The sequence below is a fragment of the Aythya fuligula genome, chromosome 1 (assembly GCF_009819795.1).
Source record: "Aythya fuligula isolate bAytFul2 chromosome 1, bAytFul2.pri, whole genome shotgun sequence".
NCBI classification, from domain to species: Eukaryota; Metazoa; Chordata; class Aves; order Anseriformes; family Anatidae; genus Aythya; species Aythya fuligula.
This window is the reverse complement of record NC_045559.1, coordinates 112,893,281-112,918,577: the sequence shown is the minus strand read 5'-3', so window position 1 is coordinate 112,918,577 and position 25,297 is coordinate 112,893,281. Positions and strand designations below refer to the sequence as shown.

The 25,297-nt window shown below is 39.5% G+C and overlaps 1 protein-coding gene across 1 annotated transcript in view; it reads left to right on the top strand.

The window, feature by feature from the left end:
* Window positions 1-486: 486 nt before the first annotated feature.
* Window positions 487-25,297, top strand: part of KCNJ6 (potassium inwardly rectifying channel subfamily J member 6) — a 161,946-nt gene continuing 137,135 nt past the window's right edge. Inside the window, exon 1 of the mRNA XM_032186099.1 lies at window positions 487-511. The gene's annotated coding sequence lies outside the window, so the exon portion shown is untranslated. The remainder of the gene's footprint in view (window positions 512-25,297) is intronic.

The window sequence follows — 25,297 nt, the reverse complement described above, 5'->3', positions numbered from 1 at the left end:
GCAGCCCCCCGGCGCCGGCCGCAGCCCCTGGGCCCTCCCGCGGCTTCCTCGGCGGGGCCGCGCTTCCCCCGCCTCCCCTCCCTTCTTTTTTTCCCTCCCTCCCTCCCTCCCTTCTTCCCTCCATCCCTCCCGCCGCGCTCCGCGCATCGTTGCCTCCCCCGTCCCCACGCCAGGCGGACACGGGGGCGCCGCCGCGGCCGTCCGGTGGCCCCCCGCTCCCGCGGCCAGCGGAGCCGAGCGGAGCCGAGCCGAGCCAAGCAGAGCCGAGCCGAGCCGAGCCGAGCCGGGAGCCGGCGGGTGCCCGTGGGTGCGGCGCGGGAGGTGGGCGAGCGGCGCGGGGAATGGAGGACCCCAAAAGCAGCCTGGGGGCCGTGTGACAGCCGGCGGCGCTCGCACACACGCACACGCTCGAAGCGGCCGGGAGCCGGACCCCGGTGCAGAGCCGGGCAGCAGCGCCCTGCCCCGTCCCGCGGGGAGCCAGCATGGAGTGAGAGCAGCGTGCCGCCACCAGGTAAGGCGGGCAGGGTTCCCCGAAGGGACTCGGAGGACGTGAGGGCTCGGGGGTGGCGTTTCGGTGCCCTGCGGCTCGTGTCCGACGCGTTCCTCCAGCCCCCCACACGCACCCCCCAAGGAACGCCCTTCCCCGAGCCCCCCGGCAGCCACGGCGGCGGTGCGGGGGGATGCGGGGCGCGTTACTTATGTAACCGGGGGGCGAGCGGTCTCAGCCGCTCCCCGCTGGGCAGACGGCGAGCTGGCGGGTGGGGAGCAGACAGGGAACACGGCGTGGAGGGCGACGGGGGGCTGGCTGCCGGCCCCAGTGGCCCCGTTTCCAGCTGCCGTCGCGGGAGCCTCTCGAGGAGGAGCCCCGCGCCCTCGGGCAGAGCGGTGCCGCCGCGGACCCGGCCGGGGCTGCGCGGGGTTCCCCACGCTCCGGGTCTCGGCAGCCGGCACCCGCCGACAGCGTTGAGACGGGCGTCCGGGGGAGCCCCGTTCCTCCCAGTCGACCCTCCCCGGCGGCGCTCCGTCTGGGAAAAACTTCAAAGGGAAGGGTGTAGGGGGGCTGTTTTGGCTGCTCCCGTCTCACTCCTCCTCTGGGAGGCCAGCGGGGGGCGGCCCCGCTGGGGGGAGCCGGGGTCGCGCTGGGCTGAACCAGGCAGCGATGAGGGCAGCCGGGGCCGGGCTGAGGGGACCCGGAGAGGTGTGGAGGGGGCGGCGCGGCCCCGGCCCCGACGGACGGGTAGGAAGGGAAGGGTCTCCTCGGGGGGAAAGCAGCGGCGGGAGCAGAGGGGACGGGGGGGGTTCGTGAAGGGGCTGCCCGTCTCCTCTTCGTCGGAGGGAGAGCGAGCTCTGTATCACCATGGCGACCTGAGGGAGGAAAGAGCTAAATAAATAAATAAGTAGGAGATAACTCCCCCCTTCCCCTCCCCCGGCCCCCGCCGCCGCTGCCTCCCCTTTCCTTCCAAGTCCCGTCGCAAAGAGGGGGGCGGGGGGGAGAAGAGATATCGCAGACCAAACTTTCCGCTCGTGGTAAAAGCATTAAAGTGGCAGGGGGCCGCGTTTGGGAAGGGATCTCCGCACACAGCCGCGGGGATGCCGATGCCCGGCGTGGAGAAGGGGAGCCCCTTTCTCCGGCCGCGGCGGGAGGCAGGTTTCACGGGAGGGAGAAGCTGCTTCCAGGCGAGCTCCACATCGCTGCTTATCCCAGCCTCCCCCTCTACTCCCCGGCCCCTGGGGATTTTCTTCTCCCGATTCAGCACCGCGAACAGCGGCGGGTTCAGCACCTTGGCCGGAGGCTCTTCAGCACCATGGCCAGCGGCCGGGGCCGGTGGGGCTCCGAGAGGCAGCGGGGGCACCCCTGCAGGCATCCCCAAAGGAGAATCGGTTGCCTCTCTCAGCTGGGGACACCCCTGAAAACCCCATGCTGCTCCCAGCAGGGTGTTGGAAACCGTAGGATGCCTCACCTAGGGCCGCTAAACTTTCCTGAGGCAAACATCTGCGGGAGCTGAGAGCACAAGTATTAACAAATGGCATGCTCGAAACGCACTTGCTCGAGCTTTCTTATGAAGAGAAACAACTTCTTGTGAGTCTGTTCTAGTGGTTCTCAGTAGCTTGTTATGGCTCCCCAGCAGGATCATTCACACGCACAACGTCCATAAAATGAGCCCTGCAGAAATGGTGAAAAATATATGCTCTCGACTTGTTTTCCTGAGGAAAACTTGTTGAGAAATTGCACTTAAAGAAACTGCAATCTTAGCTTTGGGAGATACCCCACTGCTGGGGTGTACAATTGCATATGTGAAGTTTGTGCCAATCAGACAGGCATGTTCAACTAATTAGAAAATCACCTACTGATCAGGAACTGCTCTCAGACATTTGGTGCACCATTTAAAGAAATACACAAAGGGGGAGGGAGGGAAGGATTCAGGCTGGTGACAAAAAAATATATATATATATATTTATTACACTGATAAGTTGTGACTTATTGGCTCAGAGTTGCTACACATATCTCATACTAGTAGTTATGTATGCAATTACTGCTTCAGACTAGGAAAAATATTCTAGAAAAGCAAACAGCATAATGAATAATATTCACTAGGGAAGATAGAGATGGATTAGTCACTTTTGTGTTCACTGTGTCAGGATGTTCTTTTTTCATTAAGCAAACAAGATTTATTTAACCTTAGCCTGGTCCTGATGGGCAGTAAACTATAGATACATGCAGAATTACTGGGTTTGAGTCTAAATTCCCAGACAATTGGAATTATTCTTCAACTATAATCAAATTTTCAATTCACACTTGCTTATAGATTCCTTCTTTGCTATAAATTATCCATTTCAAATAAGTCCAGAGACGATCATATAGGTGATTCCTATCCGTGCATGGGCGGTAGTCAGGATCTCTACTCATGCAGGGACCCCAAGTAAATTTATCTCTAAGAATTGTCGTTGAAGTAAAGTCTTTTAGTAAAGAACTGTAGATCCACATTTTGCCCAAACTACACTTCAGGACTAGTGAACTAACAAGTTAAGCCTTTATGGAAATAGAGACATGAATTTCTTCATGGCCCAACATTTTCAGGCTTATCTCATTAGGAGTGTAGAAATTAAGGACTAAACTGTAAGTATGGGCTTTGTAACTCATTACTTTCCTGTGGGGAAATGGGAAGAAGTAATAGATTACAAATATTCAGGGCAGTTACTAGTTCATTTATTATACTTGAAGCTATTGATTTTGTTATGTAAGGCAATACTCCTGCAGTGTCAGAATAATTTTATTAGATAATTACAAAATGATTTTACCTTGTAAGCAACAGAACTATATGTATATATACATACATATACATGAACATCAATGAAAATCCCACAACCACAACCTCAATCATTTTAGTAAATGACAGAAATCTTTATAGAATTTTTGCCAGTGCATTTGCACAGAATTTAATACAAGCTTCCCAACATGCATTATTTTACTGCAGAAAACATTTTTTTTCACAAGCATCTATTTGTAAACTTGTTTTATATTCATTCAAATTATGAAAGAGAAATATGATTTAATTTTCATAAAAAATCCAACAAAATGAATTTATTCAAATATTTCATAGATGTTAGTCCTGTGCTGTTCTTTTTTTCACCTATAAATACCAAGAACTCTGGACAATGTTGAAGTAAGCTTACTGGTTTTGTCATGATATCCTTCTGTTTTTGTTGTTTGTTGTTTGTTTTTGTTTGTTTGTTTTGGTTTGGTTTGGTTTGTTTTTTTTTCTTTCAAGAATGTATTTATGTTCTACAAAAGTAAGAAGTATTTATGTTCTACAAAAGTAAGAAGTAAAGGAATACATATAATTCAGATAAATTAAGCTGTGTCTTCAATAGTAGTGGTTTATGCCTTGTACAGTACATGTATGTTCATGTTTTTTTCTTTTTTATTTTCATTGTTATTAAAAGTATGAGAGCTCTGATCAGTGTTTTTATCATCTGCTTGCTACAAAATATTGCTTTTAACTGGGAAAATTAAACACTGATAGTTTTAAAAGAGAGAAATGGTGTTTATTACATTTATATAGATACATGATTTTTAGTGGTGGAGGCAGTTTGATTTGAGAAAACAATATTCCTAATATATAATGCATCAATATTTAATAATGATTATGCAGAAACCAACCAACACCTTCTAAACAATGAATGCTAAATTTACTGGCTGGTAGACCCAAGGAAAGAGTTCTTATCTCATTCCTGCTTGACAGAGATTTCCTGGAAGATGGTTGTGTATATTTTTTTAAACTGTGTGTCAGATGTATTACTAGAATGCTATTGGTATTTGAAATACAGTTATATTACCTGTGTTATGAATAGCTGAAATTAAAGAATTGAAAATAAGAGGTTACTAAGTCTGCTTTTTCATACAACAATACAATTTTTAATTATGTACAAGGATGATGACTGTCATGAAACTTGGAAGTTTTCAGATCTGAAAAGATTTCAGCTTTCCAGATTCAGCTAAATACTACTCATGACAGTATTGTAGATTGTGTGTCAAAAGGACAGCCCATCCCAATTCAGCATACTGAAAAATTGAATGGTAGCCGTCCTGTCCATGCACAGGCTGGAGGAGGAAAAAACTCAGAAGTCATGTGATGAGATTGACATTTTTTAGTCATTATATACTTTGGTATGGCATCTGCAAAGGTACTGTACTTCAAGTATGAATTATAAGGAGGCTCAAAGCACCATCCTTATTTAACTTATCACCCATTGTACTTCTAGTAGGATATCATGCAGGGCCAAGAGAATTTCACAACTAAGGAAATATATCTTATTTACAGCTTAAAGGAACATTAAAATGCATTTTCACTAGCTAGTGACAATGCACTTTATTGTCAAGCTTATACATATGGCCAGCAGAACATCCTGCCTTCTGATACAGGGGAAAAAATATTAAAGTTCTTAAATGATGTGCAATTTCTACCAGCAGTGCAGGTGAATGGATCCTCATGGCCATTCAATGACCAGTAAAATCAGTGAAGATCTCTGTAAATGGAGGGTCTGTATACAGTCTTGACTGCAGAAGCTCCAGTTAATGGCAGAGGTTGCAGAACAGTCTCTAACATAAACAAGAACTTTTTTTCTGGAGTATTAGTTAATAGAGTTTTGTATTAAAAAAAAAAAAAAATCACCTGAAAGGTGATTTACTCATTGATTCACTGTTTCTATTTGTCCGTTACAGCTTCAGGTCAACCATTAATGGTATCTGCATATGAAGTACAACATGATATTACCAGTATAAGCATCTACAAGAACAGGAATATTACCATTACCGTACCTCTAACGGACAATAAGATAAGAAAAGGCATTGTTTTATTACAATAGTATATATTACCTTAATATTAGTAAAAAAAAAAAAAAAAAAAAAAATCTTTCACGTACGTCATAAGTGGTTCATACTGAGGGAGCTAACCTTCAGACTTTGCAACATATGTGGAGACCTGAGCCTTCAGAAAAGTCTCCCAATCAGAGGAAGTATCTGACTCATTCTAACTCAGAGACTTCAGGCAATTGCTACAAACATAAATGTGATCTTTGTCATTCAGTCACAAGGCAGTGACACCTAATCCTTGTGTGCCCCATGGCTAAAGAGAATAGCTAGAGACACTGTTGGTGTGGAGAGGAGCTTTAGCACAAGCTTGGTCCTACATCTTACCACAGCCTTGCAGACAGAGCCTTAGCCTTGAATTTCATTTCCCTTCATACCCTTTGACCTCACTGCATCAGGCCTGTAAGTTCAACTGCACCTTTAGAGAAGTCCTAGTTCTGATTGCTCCTGTCATACCAGTCACAGCATTTCATAGTCAAATAAACAGTAAAGATCATAGGTTTATACAGCTGTACTGTGTTATTCTGTATTCATTTTAATCTAGATAGACTGTTGGAGCCTGACCTGAGGATGCCACCAGTGCACAGGACATATTGAGACGCTCTGGAGCAGAATGCTGGGGCTTGTTTTCTAAGGAAAGCAGAGTGCTGACATTTGTGCTGAATTCTCAGGAAAAAAAATAAATCTTCTGGACAAGAAAACAATAATGTGCAGATTGAAAGGGTGAAATAGAAGGCTGAAAGAAAGAACAAGATGATGAGAGAGAGAGCGCACGAGAGCATAGTTAATTCAATGCTCTAATCAACTGTGTTCTGCAGTGCTTTATCATAAGCATCCCTGCATTAGGCTCACCAGCTCAGAGCACTTTGCAGCATTGCAGGAAATCCTCTGCTTTTTGCTTTCCATTTAAAACAAAACAAAACAAAACAACAACAACAACAGCTCTCATTGTATCTAGTCAATACAGGCAAGTTTGTCAATGAAATCAAAGGAGAAATTATCTCACATAATTTAGTATTTATCATACTCAAGATGTGTGGTTCATTAGAATAATGAGCAACTGCCTCAAAGTATTAATTTGAAGAATGAGAAAATAATGACATTGCCTACCTTCCTACTTTTTCTCCCGCCATCTCCTCTTGACACACACAGTCTGCAGTTTCTATCTGCTTGTCAGATCAATTTTCCATTCTTGAAAAGAAGCATTTATTTTAAGTGATTGTAATTAAGACGCCCTTTCTTCCAGCTCAGTATCTGTCTGGACATGAAGAGGTAATTCCTCATTGATTTCCAAGGGGCTAGATTTCCACAGAAAAATCTTCAACAGGCAATGTGTGCTTTTCAAGAATAGCTTTCCTGGGTTCTCTGTAGAGTTTGTGAGAAGAGACAGGCAAATCTAAAGTGAAACTTCAGTCCATCAAAGATCTCAGTAGACCTCTAGAGATGTCAGATTTTGGTGCTTCAGGTTTCATGGAATGTATCTCAATTAAGTAAACTGATGCAGGATTCCATTTTTGCAGAAGGTGTGGAAGACAAAACCCTGTTTTCAGAGCTTCCAGACAGAATTGTACCTACTAAATTTCTTGATTTGCATGGTCCTACATCACTGGTTTCCTGGCTGACTTATCTCAAGAATACATGGAAGTAAAGCTTGGTGGTTTTTTTCTCCCATTGTTTCTGATGACCTTCAGCTGCAGTGTGGAGCAGCTCAGCACTTCTTGATCTCAGAGGTGGCCTTAAACCATCAAAACTGGAAACAACAGCAGGAGTGGAGTGAACATAGATATGCAAGGGTAGAAGGAAACTTTTTTTAGTAATTAAAACCAGTGATTGTTTAAGGACATCAGGAGTGCCATCAGTTGCAGTGGGCTCTGAATCATGGCCTCTGTGTCAATGTGGAGATGAAAGAAGGTTGAGCTGGAAGGGAAGTAATGGAAATTATGCCAGCTCCAGTGAAAATAATACAGACATGGTGCTGTATTCTCCTTAGCATGCTACTTGCTTTCTCTGGTATAAATGCAGGAAAGAATATTGGTTTGTGCTTCAGCCTTTTTAGATGGGAGATAAATAAAATGCCTCATTTAATTCTTTACTGAATGGGAACTAGGGATTATCAAATCTTCACCCAGCATTATTTTTTACAGGGGAGGAGGAGAAAGGAGGCTATTAGGTTGCAGCCCATTAACACTACTCAGTGTGGTGTGAACATCAAACTGGGGCTGCCCCATAAAATGCAGTGTCTCTCCAGTACTCTTGCAATTCTTGGATGTTACAAATTGCTGTATAAGAATTTTAATACTTCAGGTAGTTAATCATGTTAAATAAACTAGATACCCGTTTATCTCAGCAAAGTATCCGGCAGGGATATGAACAATTTTTATGAAGCTGCTGTATTCCATCTATTAGGCATAATTACATTAAAGCGCAAAGTGCATTAGAAGTCTTTCAGGATTAAAAACAAAGTAATGCTAATCTACTTTCCAGAAATATACTGAAGTTATTAATAAAATCAGAAAGAGAAGCAAGCAAATAGAGGATCCTATGTATTAACAGAATTGTCCAGCAATATGTGCAATATTCTAGTGATAGTGACTAGAATTATATATAAGGTATTTGCAGTATGATTTTGTGGTAGTAGTTGATCACTGTTGGTTTGGCACTTGTGAGTGCTATGAGTGCACATGAGAACACAGATCTCTTGTAACTGTTCTGTAGACATTCATTGCCATTACTTTTTTTCTCAACATTTGGATTTACATATTTAGAAAGTGACCACAAACTTCTACAGCATCCCAGTGCCAAATTCTGTGTCTGACTGAGTTCTCCATCTCTAGTCAGAGATGCTACACACAAATTTAAGACAGTCAAAATCTGGAAGGGGTGGGAGGGAGAAAATGTCAAGAGAGAAGGAATAAAGACATGCAAAAATGTGAAAGGAAAAAAATAAACAACCCTTGAACTGGATCATAAACACTCCCACATTCAGAACAATTCATTCCACTGTTCTGGGTTCACTCTTTGAAAACGTAAGGCTATTTCAAACTTCTCAATATTGCTGATTGTTATTTCCCATCTCTCTATTCCTTGCAACTAATGAGTTTATCATTTTCATAAAAATCAATCTCTTAACAGATCACAGGATTCAGAAATCCATTTCACAAGAAAGTACAACATAGTTAATACACTGCATTAACACTCGCAGTGTCCTTGCCTTATGGATATATATAAAAAAATAATTACTAAAATATTCTAAACTGCTATCTAGAAAAGAAATAGTACCCACTGCGTATAAGCTACAAATGTCTATTATTGTCTCACTGCATTCCAGCAGTGTGTGCTGCAGGGAATAACTTTGTTCTGTTCATGAAATAAGAGGTAACAATAGCAGATATGAAACACATTCATCTCCAACCAGAAGCCAAGCAAAAATACTGTATAAAGTCAAAGACTTAAAAAATAAAGAAAGCAGAATTATGAAGTTCTCAGCTGAACTGTTTTCAAAGAAGAGAACTCATGGTTTGTTGTTTTGTTTTTAATTACAGCTGCATTCAGAAGCCAAACTGGTGGGTTTGGGAAATCACACACAGCTCACATCTTAGAAGAGAATTAAGCTGGTGGATGGTAGGAAAAATCAGGTAGGCCCTTAGAGAGGTTGAAGGGAAAAGATATATGATGTGATCATGAGGAAAGTAAAAGAAACCAGAGGAAAATTTGCTGAAAATGTATAGGAAGAGTAAATCCTGCCAACCCTTTACAGAAATAGAGTCATGGGAAATATGTGATCTTGTATATGCGTTTGATTCAAAGAGTATTAAAGTCTTTCCATTAATTTCAATGGGTCTCATATCAGACCTTAAATGTAAATTTATTTTAAATAGGCTAGCACATAGGAGAGAGTGGTCTGACATACAGTTTCCTTAGTATAGCTCAGGATGGCTTCATTACTTACAACTGTCAGCAGAAATCTTTGTATAATCCAGCCTAAACTTTTTTCTTATTTGTGCTATATAATTCTAAGAGTACAGCCAGGAGACAGAAAGTGATTAACTAATATATTTCAGAAATGTTAACGAATATTCTGAATTCCTTCTTCTTTTTGATGATTTTAAGATGCAGTTTCTCACATTTCACTGCAGTACAAGCACGTCATACTCCTATGGGTATTTAGCAGCTCCTTGGGAATACAGTAAGTACAGCACATTTCCAACAAAGATGGCTGTGTATCACCCCAAATGTTTACCAGAAGTTGGATCCAGAGTATTTTTGCTTGACCTTGAACAAATATCAGTCTGTTTTAGGTCCAAAGCATAGATTTGGGAGTAAATATGAAAATTACAATTCAAAGGAGATTATTTTAAAATGGATGTCTGTTGCAAATTGCATAGAATGTCAGTAAACAGCAGTAGATGTGCACAGCTGAAATAGAAAAATCAGAGGCACGAAAAATGTCATGTTATACTTCCTCACACCAACAAATGAAATATCATCATTATTCTTAAAAAATCAGAAATAAGTCAGATTTTTGCTATTGCCATTTTCCCTGAAGTAAAATTTTCGATAAACTAACAAATAAAAAAATAGTGAAGGATCTGACCCATATTGATTTATGACAATAAGTCTAAGTTTAAGTTTAAGACCAAAGCAAAAATAGTTTAGATCAGCTGTTTAGGCAGACCACTATGATGAAGTAGAAACTGAGAGAAGGGAAACCATATTCTTCTTGGAAGAGGTATCATGGCTCACAATCATGCTGGACTAGATACTGTGTGAAGATGACTTTCCCAATAAGTAAAGCAAATGTTAGATCAGGCCTAATGAAAATTTATTTTCTTGAGCAGTAGGCCCACTAAAATCCCAAGAGAAGCTGTAGCCAACAAGTGTGTAGGCAGGGCTACACCATATGGTTCAAGAAAAAGACAAGCTAAGGAGCTGGGCTGAGCAATTGGGAAAGGTGAGAGGAAACACCACCAACTGAATCAACAGGAAATCTTATGAGCAGAAGAGGGACAAAAATCAGGCTTTACTTTTTAAACGTTACACAGAGGAAGAACTTTAACCTACAACAAGCAGGCTTCTGGCTTCAGGCTAGCTTTTATTTTCAGTGAGACCTAAAGTTGAGTGAGGGTGGACCCAGAATATGTATTCCAAAACTCAGCATATTCACAATCTAAGAACTGGATTTTGTCAGTTGTTCTCATATTCACTTGAGCTTCACCAAAGATGTGCTATCAGGAAAAAAAAAAAAAAAAAAAAAAAAAAACCTCAATCCCAAACCGTGCTCTCTGGTTATAACTGTAATCATCAAAGCGATACTCAATAACCTAGAATTAGCACTTCTACTTAATCCTACACACCAACGTGGGAGGCAAAGAGGAGGAGAACAGTGTAGTTCTGTTGCAGCTAGATAAACATGTATTAAGGATTAGTACAGAGGTCAAAATTAGAACTATTAGAACTAAAGCTTAAAAAAAAAAAAAAAAAAAGCTTCATCCCCTAAATAAAAAATATTTATACAAGTAACTGCAAAATAAAATGTTTCTCCTTTGCGCTAACTGTGAATATATCTAATAATCAAGGATCAAATCTTGTATGTCCTACAACCTTTCAGGATTTTGGTTCATGTGAACAAGCTCTTGTTGAATGTATGTGTAAAAATTACTCTATCTTAACCTTACATTGGATCTCTAATGCACTCAGAACAAAGCTTAATTAATATGATTGAATATAAGAATTATGAAATCATTTCAGAGAAATATAGAAAAAGTAGGTTATAATGGACATCTGCAGGTCTCTAGTCAAACCTTACCAGTGCCAAGGAGTAGGGAATAATCACTTCCCTCATTCTTCTTGATATTTTATTACTAATGCATCTCAGTATACATTCATCTTTCACTGATTTAAGGGTACACCACTGAGCCATGTACACTTGCTGTCTGTAGAACCCACAGATACTGTTCTGCAGAGCTGCTACCTAATGAGTTGGTCCCCTGCCTGCACTGATGCATGGATAGCTCTGCCCCAGGTGCAGGACTTTGCATTTGTCTTTGTAGAACTTTTTGATGTTCATAGCCCATTCCTGTTGCTTGTCAAGATCCCTCTGAATAACACCCCTATCAACCTTGTGAACTAACTGCTCCTTCTATTTTGGTGTCATCCAGAGGCTAGACATGTTAAAAGTCCCTGATGAAATCATTAGACAACATTGGTCCAAGCAGGTATGAACCCCTGGCACCACCATTAGACTCACACCCTTCAAGCTCAAAGGTCCAGACAGTTCTTCACCACTCTGTACAGTCTACCTATCTAGTCCACTTGTCCTCTCTTTGCCCACAGACCTCATTCACAGACCCAGTCATTTAATTGTAGAAGATTGCCAGATTGGTTAAGCATGATTTTCAAAGGGCTGTTCCTGATCTTGTTCTTGTTCTTCATGTCTGGAAATATCTTTTCAAGAATTTCCTGCACAGTTTTGCTCAAGAACTGAAGACACACTAATCAGCTTGTAGTTTCTTAAATCCACCTTCTTGTCTATTTTAAAAGAAAGGCATATAATTTGCCTGTTTACAGTCATCAGGGACCTCCTCATCTATTTTGATTTTTAATATTATCATGTTCATTAGTCTCATTTTTAAATTTTAGATTTCCTTCCACTTTGAATATCCTTGTCTCTTGCTGCTAACTTGGCTGCTTCTCAGTGTATAACTTGATTTTCTATGTGAATAGTCTATCATCAGATGATTACTTGGCAATCTTTTCCAAATTTGTGTCATATTTCTAGAAGGCTTATATTTCATTTGCAAAGCTTTCTCCCACAGAAAGTAGGTGTACAGCATCCCAGTCCAAAAAGTGGTTTTGGAATTTTCCTTTCAAAAATGTTACATTCCTTCCCTCAACAAATATTTTATCTACATTCTTTCTGTGTGTATGTGTACTAGAATAGGAAGCTACATGATTTGGAGAAACTTTTAATTCATTTTCAGCAAAACAAAACTAAATGTTAATAATTTTAATCATTCTCATGGCAAATGTTTGTTGTGTGAGTCTCTCTGCAGAACTGAAGTCCATAAGATTATCTGGGCATATATAGTTATTCACAGGAATATTAAAGCACCTCAGTTTTGGTTTGGTTACTTCTGAGTCTTTAACATGAGATGTGTTTTTCTGATATTTTCAATTGGGTATTTTTGCTCCTAGTCATACATACAAGGTAGCTTCTGCTTTTGAATTGAACTGAAGTTTTTCCTATTCATTTCAGTGGGGAATAAATTCAGGTCCTTTATTAAATTTTATCACCTACATCACATCCGTCTTCATAGAAGAACCATAGTATAGTGATATTCTCCTCATAGACTATGAGGGACAAATGTAAATATGAATTAACAGCATTAACTACCACATAATCAGTATTTTTTTTTTCTAAGACAGATTTCTGGTTGACTTTCAACGTGACAGTAGTGACTTGAATTAAACTATTACAATTTCTATCTGCTAATAAGAGCACAGCAAGAGCCTTACAAGTAATTCTGAAACAAATATACCTCTTCTCTGCTCTGTTTTTGATCAGCTGTTTTCTCCAGCTTCTTTCTTAGCTCCAGTAATACAAATGTCTCTAGACTATACCCTAGGCCACCAGAGCTGTTGTAGGTACTGAAATAAGCTAAATAGTCATGATGTACTCCCTAAGTTGTTGATCTTTCCTTCATCTTCTTTTCCCTATGCTCCCTCTGCTCCTTATATCTGTATCAAAAAAGAAAAAAAGAAAAAAAAAAAGGAAAAAAAAAAAGCATTTTTTTCTTCGTTCAGTTTGTCAAGGCTGCTGAACAAAGTATTTTATCCCCACTGGTCCTCTGTAAACGTGCCATAGCCACCCTCCACACAGGAATAGAATTCTCATAGCCTTCCTGAAGGCACTCATCTCTTTTTGTACATTCCTTGATGAGAAAGTTCATGGCTATAGAGGCATATTAAAAAGTGGACCAATTCTCCTGTTCTGAAGAGTAGACAAATTCTAATTTTCCCAGATTAGAAGGAAGTAAACTCTGTCCTCTAGTATATGCCCTCACCTACACTGAAATTGTTTTCATTCACCCACTGGAATCATAAATTCTTTCTCCTGACAGAATGACACACTTCGTCTCCAAGATCATGCAGGGGTGAAGTGCTAAGAAACACTTCAGTACACTAACCACAGGCAGACAATGTACTCCATTTTTTAAACAAAAAGCAATTATAACCCTTATTAACCTGTACACCTTTTACAAACAATGGGATAGGATCAAAGAAAACAGTCCTTAAAATTAAAAAAAAAAAAAAAAAAAAAAACAGGGAAAAAAAAATACAAAGCAGTTTCATCTCAGAAAGCAAAGCAGCAGTATCAGGACAATGACTGAGAAGTCAAAGTTGCAGATCTCTGTTTATTCCCTCTCATACTTATCAAGGACTCTGAGATGACACATGTTCTGTTTAAAGTCAAATAATGTTTTTTTTCCTAATTACTAACACTTTGAACTTTTAATTAGGATCTCAAATGAAGCTCTCCTGCCTCTAGCAATTCCCACAGAAATAAGAGCATTTCAAGCTTAGCAAAGCACTAACATAGATGCAGCATGCAATAACTTACAGCTCCACAATAACAGTGTACTAAAAGGAAGATATGATGAAAAGAGATACAGGCCAGACTAACTCTTGATTTGCATGTCATGCAATCTCACTGTGTGCTATATGGAATGAATCTTATATTGGAAGACAGAAACAGAGTTTTGCTTGAGTGCAACAAACCCATAACTGGTAGAAATTGTATTCCTACAGAGCTAGTTCCTCAAGATGGGTGAGTGCAGGTATGGAAAACTGATCCACGGATGAAATAGAATGTCTGGTTCTTTGCTGACATAGATGACATAGCTGCTTCGCACTGTGCTGGTTGGTTCCTTGCACCTTCGGTCTAGTGCCATGAATGGAGAACACCAGATTCCAGAACCTTCCAGTATGATCTCCATCTGCTGATCATACAGCTCTACTCACTTGGGGATTCCTGAATGACAGAACAACGTCATGGTCAGTGGTTGCAAACAGTCAACTATTCAAACCAAACCAGGGCCACAGGAATCTACTGCTAAGTACACAATTATTCATGCTTTTTATCATTTTTATCACTGAATTAAAATAAAGGGTTGCAGCAATTTTTTACATTCAAAGAGAGATGGACATTTTGCCCAGTACAATCATCCTCTAATCCAAATAATCCCTGCTAAAGAACTTCACTTTCTTAGCTGTCATAAACTGAAGTTGTTCACCTTTATAATGAAATTCAGTGGTCCATTCCACTGTCACTTTCCTCATCAAGTAGTTCCTGCCTTTCCATGCTGCTGCAGTATTATATAACCAGCCATGTGCAAAAGCTGGATGCAAACCCAGTTTAGGAGCCGAGCTCAATGCAGCAGAGCCACATTCATTTACCTGTTTGGAGAAAGGTACAAATTCTCAGTTGACAAGTTCTCTTTAAAAAGTAACAGTTTTAAGTGACATAAATATGTTTTTCCTGTGCCTCAAACTCTGCAGAGTCACATACATCCCTGTGAAAATCAGGATGGGAATATTTGGTATCCATTTTGCAAGAATGTGAACAGCATCCAGAAACACTAGCAACACACCATATTGGCATTAGCATGAAGTGAAGTAAATCCTCCTTCTCAGTAAGACTAATTCCCCAAGGTGCCACACTTGTATGTGCAACATTTGCACATACTGGATATGATACACAGGAGAATAAGTGACAGATTGACAGATGAGGTCAGCGCTTCATCCCAGGTCCTGGACTGGATTTCCAAGGGATGTATTTTGTTTTCAATGGGGATTGAGAGGAAAAAGATATTGGAAATGTCACTTAATGGAATTGTGTAAGGCTCATGAAAGAAAACTTCAAAAAATGAGCAATCAGATGAATCAATGATCATAAAAATTTCATCACAGGAAACCTCTAAAAAGTCAGTAGATACTTGTATAGGTTTTGCAACAGTACCAGTAATAGAATAGAGGGAAGGATAAGTTGGTTGTATTCATCTTTGGAGACAGTTTCTAGCTCCTGAGTAATTATCAACAGAGATAAGGTACAGTCACATAGTCCAGGTGGGCACAAAAAAATAATAAAAAATAATTTAAAAAAAAAAAAAAAAAAACACTTAAAAACAAAATATTCCAGGTCTATTACCAAAGGACTCTTCAAAACAGGAGATGTGTTACCACCAAACAGCCTGTGTCTGAACCAAGTAAATGAAAAGTTACTCAGGCTTATTTGTATCACTATCCACACTTCTTACTCCAGAAACTGTTACTACTTTGAAAAGATCAAAATTAATCAAGAAGCTCAGAGAGCTGCAGCAAAGGTCTCAGGGAAATAAAAGGAATATGAACATCAGGAAAATTATCTTGATTATGGGCTGCTCTTTTAGTGAATGTCCAAGCTCATGAAGGGATAAGAACTAGCACTCAGACCCAGCTGCTCAGATGGTATAAAATGGGATAGACTTTACATTCTTTGACCACAGAATGTTGTTCCATGAACTAGTGGAAAGAGGAGTGTTGTCTCCTCAAGACAAAGGAAGAGCACCTTTTCATGTAAACTTACCACTGGAGGCGGATTTTATCTGTCTTTGAAGGGAAGGATGACAGAAACTTTTAGTTATATGCAAACTTGAGTGACTTTGACAAAGACTTGGAATCAAAAAGAAGAGAAACCAGTGAATTATGGATCATTCATCTCACCTTAAGCTCCTGAAAAGAATAAAAACTAATTTAGGTGCTAGTTTTGGTTTTGACAACAGCACATTGCATCAAGCCAATCTAATTTCATTCCATAGTAGATCAATATGGGCTAGAGAAGAAGCTGAGAAGGTTGTATTTTTTAACTTTATGAAGACATTGTCCTGTATGCCACGGTATTCTAAAAAGGAATCAATTAAACTTGGTCTAGAAGAAATTACCTAGTTATGGTTACAAAACTATTTATAAAAGTGTGCCAAAGAAGAGTTATAAGTTGATAACTGCCAGTGTGAAAGGATAAAGATATGCATTTCACTTGGAAGAGAGAAGAAGCAATATGATTTATTGATAACAAAGCTTATATGACTTAACAAAGATTCTGTGATGGCAAGGTACACCTCATTATAACTGTCATTTGCACTTAATTACACACTATATAAAAGACACCATATACTAATCAAAGACACTAAATGAAAGACATTATACACTACATAAAGACTGTGTAAGGAACTGTGTTAGCTGACATTACATCAAGAAAACCCTCGTATTGAGTCATGAGGTTCAGAGTGGACACCCTTGCTTTCTAAACTCCTTGAACCAAAGAGGTAAGGAGCATAGGTGTGGCTGAATTCACTCCTAGTCCCAGACTTGGTCAATGGTTTATGTCTAAACAATAATATACATTATGTGAATCCTTTATGCTACTTACCTAAAATTATGAAGTGTAATCACAAAGCACCATTACAGTGCATGAGCATGCTGTTTCTTTCCCAGTCCACTTACCAATTATCTGTAGCAACAAGGGTCCTCTCAATTTGCAGACGTAACCTTGGTAGGCATCCCTGCCCAACCAGAGATAATGGTGTGCAGCCTGCTGTCATGTCAGGAGAGGTCAAAGGGCTCCTGGACTGCTCACTATTTATGGGGTAAGATGATTGACTTAAGGTCATGTTTGCATACAAATGTTAGCTTCTTCCAAATTAGGCTTGAGTCATATTTTCTTCCAAATCTGACCAGCACTGGAGTGGGGCGGGTGGGTGGGAATGCATTGCTCAAATTAGCCCTTGGCTATTTGTCTTCTGTCTTCCCCAGATCCAGGATACAACATGATCAGACACACCACACATATCCATCACAACTGCCATTGATAGTTATTTGTTTAGGCCAAATGTTCCGCTTAATGCAGAGAGCTGGGAGTTCACCATTACATAAATTGTACCTACAAAGTATGATAGTAAGTTAGAGGATAAGGTCAGCAATCCAAGTGGCCTTGACAAAGTGATGAAAAGGTCTGAAAGACTAGAATACAGTTCAATAGCAACAAACCCAGGCTATTCCACTCAAACAAGAATAATTGGCTACTAAAACGAAGGACTGAAAACAACAACAGAATAACAAAGCTTCCCCAGACATGCTAGATCTTCCATGTTCCATCCTAAAATATATGATTCTCTTGTACTCTGGGGAGTTAGGCACAAAATAAGCAGTGCATCCCACTGCTGACAGCAGTGCATCCCACTCCTGACAGCAAGCACCTAAGAGCTAGGTTTGATCATGCCTGTTGACTTTTTAATATTCTTTCTTATGCTTTGCTTTCACAGAGCATTTGCTCTGAAGAACAAAGTTGTTTTACATTGTTTTTAGCCAAATGCTTCTTCAACATATTTAGTACTTAGAAATGTAGGACAGCTGTTTTACCAAGTTGCCTATAAATTACAACAGACTGACTGCATGTGCCAAAAGCATCCTGCCCTATTAGAAGATGTTGAGAAAGGATTAAGCATGCTTGTCTGCCTCACTGAGACATTTGGTGGAAGAGGAGGTAAGAAGGAGCCTTTAGCAAGAAAGGCTCCAGAACACTGGCTGAGTCACCCTCGACCTGAGACCCCAGGAACATCTAATACTTGGGAGAAGCCCTGATGCCAGTCCTGAAATGTCATTGTCCTGAAGTCCATACAACATGTGGGCTGCATAGGAGAACAGGCTGGGAAAAGCATCAGCTCACAAAAACATGATCTGATAAAGATGATGCTAAATATCCATGTTGTTTTCAGTCATGCATATTGAAGAAATTGAATGTTCGTTTCTCATTTTTGAGTGGCAATCACAAAAAAACAGATGTTACACTGTTATTTTTTGTCACTGGCACCTAGCCCCCTGGCAAGGTTAAAGCAAGTCTTTTGGTATCCTTGGAACAGTAGGGCAGCAGAGCTGCTTCCTTTGTTTACACAATACCATTCTGAATAACCTTTAAGGCTAAGATTTTGTTGCTTTGTAATCCATGTTTTGGCAGTCTTCTCTTCCACTCCCCGCCCCCCCCAACCTCACCCCCATTCAAATTTGGTATTCCACAATCCTTGCAAAATCGAGCATGTATATCTATCACACAATAAGCTTTGAAGACAAATACATTTAAAATCCTTGACATCTATGACACCCATTTAACTTCCACTGAAGAAGGAAGGATGTTTTCAGGGTTATCTTTGCAACTTACGTTCTCAGAGTCTTTTTGAATTCAAGCTTCATAAGTAAAGCAGGACGAATAGACTTCAACATTTAGTCATATATGTCATCTGGATACCTAACATAAATGCTTAATTTTGCATAAAACATTGACTACTTCTAAAGTTAGATGTTAAAGAAGATGTAGAAGTAAAAATGTCAGCTGTTGACAAATAAATTTTTAAAAATCATTTGGGGAATGAATACTATTAATTCCAGTATTAATACATGGAACAAATATTTCTTCTAAATCACCATTCTTTTGCTAGGAGTTGCATGTGATGTCTGGAAAAAACAAAAACAAAAGCCTACAAAAATTATCTACCAATTGATCAGATGTAAAACATTAGGAATGTATCACTGATATGATACAAAGAAGCAGAAATAATGTATGCTTCACTGGACATTAGACATCATTTGTCTTCTATTTTAATTAATTGTCAGTAGGAAAGAAAAAATAAGAAGTCCAAAAATAAACAATGGGCAGCTTACTACTTCTGCAATCTGCACTTTAAGTTGTAAGATCATGTGATAAAATACTAGACAGTGCTATATAACGTAAATCCTATAGGTGGGTGTTCCTGCAATAAAATTGGAGATATACTTAGTAACTAGAAAAAAGAATCATGATTCAAGGGAGAAGGGGAATGGCTAAGTGGAACAATGATCTGACACTCTTTGAGCAATTTTAATGGTTATTACTATAGTGTTTGCAGAAAGACAATGTTTGTTCAAACTTTACCACTTAAAAGTGCTTTTCTGAAATTGAGGAATAAATGGATATCTTTTAACTTATTGTCCTTTGTTCCTCATGTAGCTAGTACTGTAGACATTTTATTTTCTCCCACCAAATGAAAGCTGAGTGAAATAAAAATTAAAAAGAATACATGTTGGGAATTGGCACAAAGGGCGTGGACATGAGTCCGTGGAACAATTGTTCGATCTGAGCTTGCTTTAAGCCACCAGGAGTAGGCCTTAGCAAATCCCATGGCCTACTGTAGCTGAGCAAACCAAGCTACCAGGGCAACTATGAGAAGTTCCCACAACAGTGTTCCCACGTTGCCCAATTGAGGAAATCAGAAAAATATTGTTACCAGCAGCTGGCTTCAAGGACAAGGTCTACATGACTGCTAATCACAAGGGGGTTGTTTTCTTGCAGGTGGGGTTGTTTTCTTGTAGTTGTTTGTCTGAGTGCTTTTGACCAATAATCTAGTGTGAAACACTGTCTGCCCCTTTTAAGTTCACTATAAAAGTTAGGCTATTCGGGCAATAAAATGGAGCATGATCTGACTCTACTGGTGTCTGTCGTGCTTTCGGCCGTGCTTCCTGAAACGCGCTGCAACAAATACAGAATGAACTCAATTTCCAATTACATATATATAAACGTGCTAACTTCCCAGAACGAGTAGGACACCTGTAATATGTTAAAAGTGATTTTGTATGACTTGAAATATAAACATCTCCCATCCCCCTAATGCCTGTAGGACATGTAAAGTTACTTTGACATAGCCCAACAGAAAGGTTATACTAATGCTAAAAATCTCATAAAGAGGGAGCATAGATAAGTAAGTCACTGTAATCATAAATTAAACATGCCTGGGACTAACCTCTGGCACTGAGGCACTAGCACCAGACCCTCTCAGTTTCCAAAAGTTATAGTTATGTCCATACTGTTTGTCTGGAATGGGCTCTGGCCCATGTTACCTCCCAGACAATACTTGAGAGTGGGAGACTGCTTGTTGGTCTAGGCCAACATTATGCTCATGGTCCTTCTAACAGTTTTAAATTACAGCCAACTGAGTTCAAGTGGCAACAACATTCATACACTTTTTTTTTTTTTTACTTACATATGTAGATCTTGGATCTAACAGACCTAAGAAGCATATTGATTTGAATTATATTCCTTTTTGACTCCAGAAAAGAGAATGTAAATACTCTGTACTAGTATTTCATCAAGAATGCATAATACAATGGCCAATAATTGTCATCATTTAAAGTATATCTTAGTAGCAACCAGCCATTTCAGAAACAGCAGTTCCCTGAAAACTAGGAATTTAGAGTAAACTCGACTGCTCCCTCTGCAGTCAGTGAAGAGGAAATAAACACTTCCTGTTCAAATCCCATTTTCAGTGGGATGAAATGATCCCTGAAAGTGCCTGCTGGTTGCCTGCTTATTTCTGCCTTCATTGTCTGCAGAAGGAGCAGAAGTGTCATCATCATTTAGAAAGAAAAAAAATAGGTGAAATGCCACCAAATTGCCACCTAAGATTTCTGTACCTTCTGCAGTCTTGGTGAATATATTGTCTGTGATAAAAGTGTGCATAGAAAGTTCCACTGAAAGTTTAACTTGCAGCATTCTGATGAACGGAAAGAGACCTGATACTAAAGTGACATGCCAAGTTGATGCTAGAATACAGGAGTTCCTGCCTTTTAGCCTTTGTTCAGTATGCTGGACCGTGTCAGCAATAACAACCTTCTATCTGTGGGAAGAATAGATATTTTAAAGGGAGAATGATGTGGTAAAATAGCTCTTTAAAAACAGTTTGGGAGAATCATGTTATTTGTGAAATATCTGCCTATACTACTACTAAGGTTTTCAAGCAGCACTGTACTTTATGAAAAGAACTTGAAATAATATGGTCCTGATATGAGGATATGTTGTAACTAACACTTTTTCAGATTTTACTGGACATATGTGGACACATGTGAAGAATAAGTGTCAAATACAAATAACAAAACTGAATATTCTTTTCATAAATCTAGAAAAATTATACTCGATTTATCATGGATCTGTATATTCAGTTGATATCTTTCATAGACAAAACTCTGCAAGACATATTTTTAGATTGCTGCATGGTTTCATGTGACTTGAATCTATATTTAATCCCAAATTAAAGTAAATAACAACGTTATTCCAAACTCCCAGAAGCTGGGGACCATTCCAGTAGGTAATTCAATACCAAACTGAAGAACTTGACATTCAATGGGTAAAAAAAATAAAAATATATCTTAACAAAAGAGGTGATTAATTAGTTGAAAAAACAGGAAAGTGTCACCCTGGAACCAAGGAGTGCCTACTCCCTAAGACATCTGATGACACAAATTCCATGCTTCCCATGAATCTGCAGTCAAACCTCAAACATTAAAAGCAGCCCATACTTTTTTTCCCAGGTCTGTTAAGACCTTAGTTAAAATTATGCTTTCTGGGGCCAGGGCCTGTGAGCTAAGGGAAACACATGACTCAAATATACATTTTTTCTATTATTGTTAAGAGTAAATATCATCATTCATTCATTTGTTCTTACTTTTATAAAAATCAGTCCACACCAAATAATCCTAGCCTAGTGTCTTTGCCAAAAGCATATTTTTTCCAGGCTGTTTTCAGGTTTTGTCAGAACTCAAGAAATGGTAAATTCACATCATACCTGGCAGCTGTGCCCACAGGTTGTTACACAAACATTACTAAATATTTGTGGTTTTCTTTTTGTTTCTATTTGTCTAGTTTTAAATTCTCTCTTTTGTTTCTTACTACACACCTCTTCCTCCACTGCTTCAGAGATATCTATGGTTCTAACTGAACTGCAATTAATTATAAACATAAAATTAAATTGTCAAATAATTCCACATTGATTACATATGGCAAAAGCTTCCAGGATAAGCTTAAGCTAGGTATAAACCAGAACCTTAGAAGAAACAGATATTATCACTCCTTCCAAAACATATGACCTAGTAGTTCATATGCAGACACAAGCATTTTGTCATAATTTCCCTTTCTCCCCAGTGTTTTGTAGCTAGCTGTATCTACCTCCAAGTATGCTGCACTGAAGCTTTTTAAGCCACAATACATTCAGTTATTAGTAAGTACAGAGAAATGCCAGCTCATAATAAACCAAGATGAAATATTTAAACATCCACTATTTTTTTGTCAGTTCTGAAAATGACGAAAGCTGCCCAATTTCATTATAGATTCAGTTCCATGCGTCTGCTTCAACATTGCAAATCTACAAGCAACTCTTATTAACTGTTTTTCTATATTAAAGGTTATATAGTCAAAAGTCTGTGGAGGACTTTGTTTCACTGTAAATAGCAAATTTTCCTCACCAATTTTCGATGTGAATCATTCTTATATTTTTCACTGGTACTGTCAGCATAACACCCCTTGCAAGCATACTAGAGATACTATACTCATGAGTAAAATACTACATGCATAAGAAATGTATATTGTTGTCTGGAGAGAAGACTTTTCCTCAAGTCCTTTTGCCATACATTGGCTTTTAATCAATGGATGGATGGATGGATGGACGGACAGACGGACAGCGTGTGTGTGTTTGCCCACATGCTTGTGTACATCACCACACACAAAGCTATGTCTGTGCATGCATGTGCTACTGTATAAATTCAAAGGGACAAACAACCTAACTGCAACTGAGTCTGCAAGAGTCACCCTTCCTGTGACAGTCAATTGCTAGGTATGATCTGCCTATCTGAAGAGGTGATAGCACAGCAGACCATAGAGCTATGTGGAGGTGCTGAAGCAGCTCCAGACAAGCATGTTCATCCATGTAGCATTATTCAAAAGGAAATCAAGACATGAGAGTCTGACATTGTTAGCCCCTCACGATGCTGGTTGTGTTACAGTTCTATCATGCATGCTTCATAAACATGGATGAGTCCATCACCAGTGAACACCTGAAAGACAAGGCAACAACCTGAGATACAGAGCTAAAACAGAGAAAAAAATAAGTTTATTGTCTCAAAGGATTTATCAAACACGACTGACTACAAGATTCAATTTTTTACTGCCCCAATTCATTTATTACAGAAAATTTGAGGGAAGATAATGCTGCCACCATGTTCTTCTTAACAGATCACCCTTCTCAATTAAAAAGCAATCAATGCATCTCTGATGTACAAATATTGGAAAACCTTCAAAAATTCAGAAATCTAATAGGGGTAAAGCAATTCCAGTTGATGACTAAGATTGTTTTCTGCATTTAAAAAGGCAGTGTGTTTTGTTCTTGTAGAATGTTGAACTGTTCTTGTGAGCTGCTGCCATTGAGCCTGCATTATAATGGAAACATAGAAGATGCCAAGCCCCAGCATGTGTTTCTAATTAAGATTCTTCATTTTTTGTTCAGATGTTAGAGGATGACCTGATTAGCCCTGCCAATTATCTGAGCTCAGCTACTGTGACTTCTTATCTTATTCAATAACTAAAGTCTGATTTGTGATTTTAGAGAAAAAAGAGCCATATACCAAAGAATGTCCTGAAGTCCATTGACAATGTGGAAAACTTAGTGTGGATCAGAGGGGAACACTTCCAGCCAGTTTTCTGTTCTCGAGCCTTCCATTTCCTCTCATACATTATAATAAGCAATTAGCACAGCTCAAACTACAATTTACAGCCTAACTGTGCAGGCCGATGTCTATTTTTCAGGTACAACAGTTACATATAAAAGAATTTACTGCAGTAGAATTACCTGAAAATTTAAAACGACAGGAAGATTTATTTCTTACCATCTAGGATTCCTCAGTGACGTTATCAAATAAGAAGAAACAATAACATTTTCCTAGAGAATTAGTGTCTTTTGTCAGCTAGAAAGCAGTGTATTATTTAGAGAAAGCAAAAAATACAGAATCAGTGAAAACAACTGGCATGAAGGGGAGTAGATGAAATGCCAGGTTAAGTTTGAGCTTTGAAAATGCTTTATAAGGTTATGTTCACGTAAAAGGTACTTCAGTATGTCTATTAGGTAAATTGTATACAATTATCAGAAGATACCTTTTTGTACACATATTACCTTAGGTTTTAATTTCAATTTGTGGTCACATTCAGACTGTGTCATGAAAACCCTTTTTAAAGCTCTTCTAGATACTACAAAGGCATCAACCACCTCTCCTCATCCCCTCTGAAGACATACACATATATGTTTGCAGACGTTTTCAGGGTCTCACCTTGCACCAGCAACATGAAAGAATAGCATGAGAAATGAGGAGAAGAGGAGCAAGTTCGCCAGCTGAGAAAGCAAATGTTTTTAGAATAGAGATGCATACGCAAAGACTTAGCCTGGAGGTGGGTGTTAAGATAACTTTTTAAAAACTGACAGTAAGAGTGCAGTGCCCATAAATGGTGGGCCAGATGGATTTCTTTCTGCTATAACAGGTTATGCTTCAAATACCGTAACACATATGTATTTGGTGTGTGAGATGATTTTTCCTCTTGGTGACATATATTCCTAGCCATTGCACCCAAAACTTTCTGTATTGATAACACCATAGATAGACTGGAAGTTTTCTAGGCATTGGGATCGCAGGTTTACACTTTCTTGACAAGGGGGTCAATAATCTAGCTTTCTCCTTGTGGTTACCTCAGTCAGCCTGTAATACACTTACCCATATTGAACCATATTTTTACTATGAAGAAACTCTTGTCAAAAAGAACTGGAAAGACTATGTATTTGGGGCTTGTGAAGATATTTACTGCACCTCATAAAATGAAGGATGACTTGTCATCCCTTACCATACTGCCAACAAGTTAGATCTCTGCGTTCAGACCTTTGTCTGAATTCCCCAACTAACCAACCAAAGGAGACAGAGAGAGATACCCTATGCCATCTTTAGGAAGGAGTAAAGCTGCAGATAAGTAGAATGCTTAATTTCAGCAGA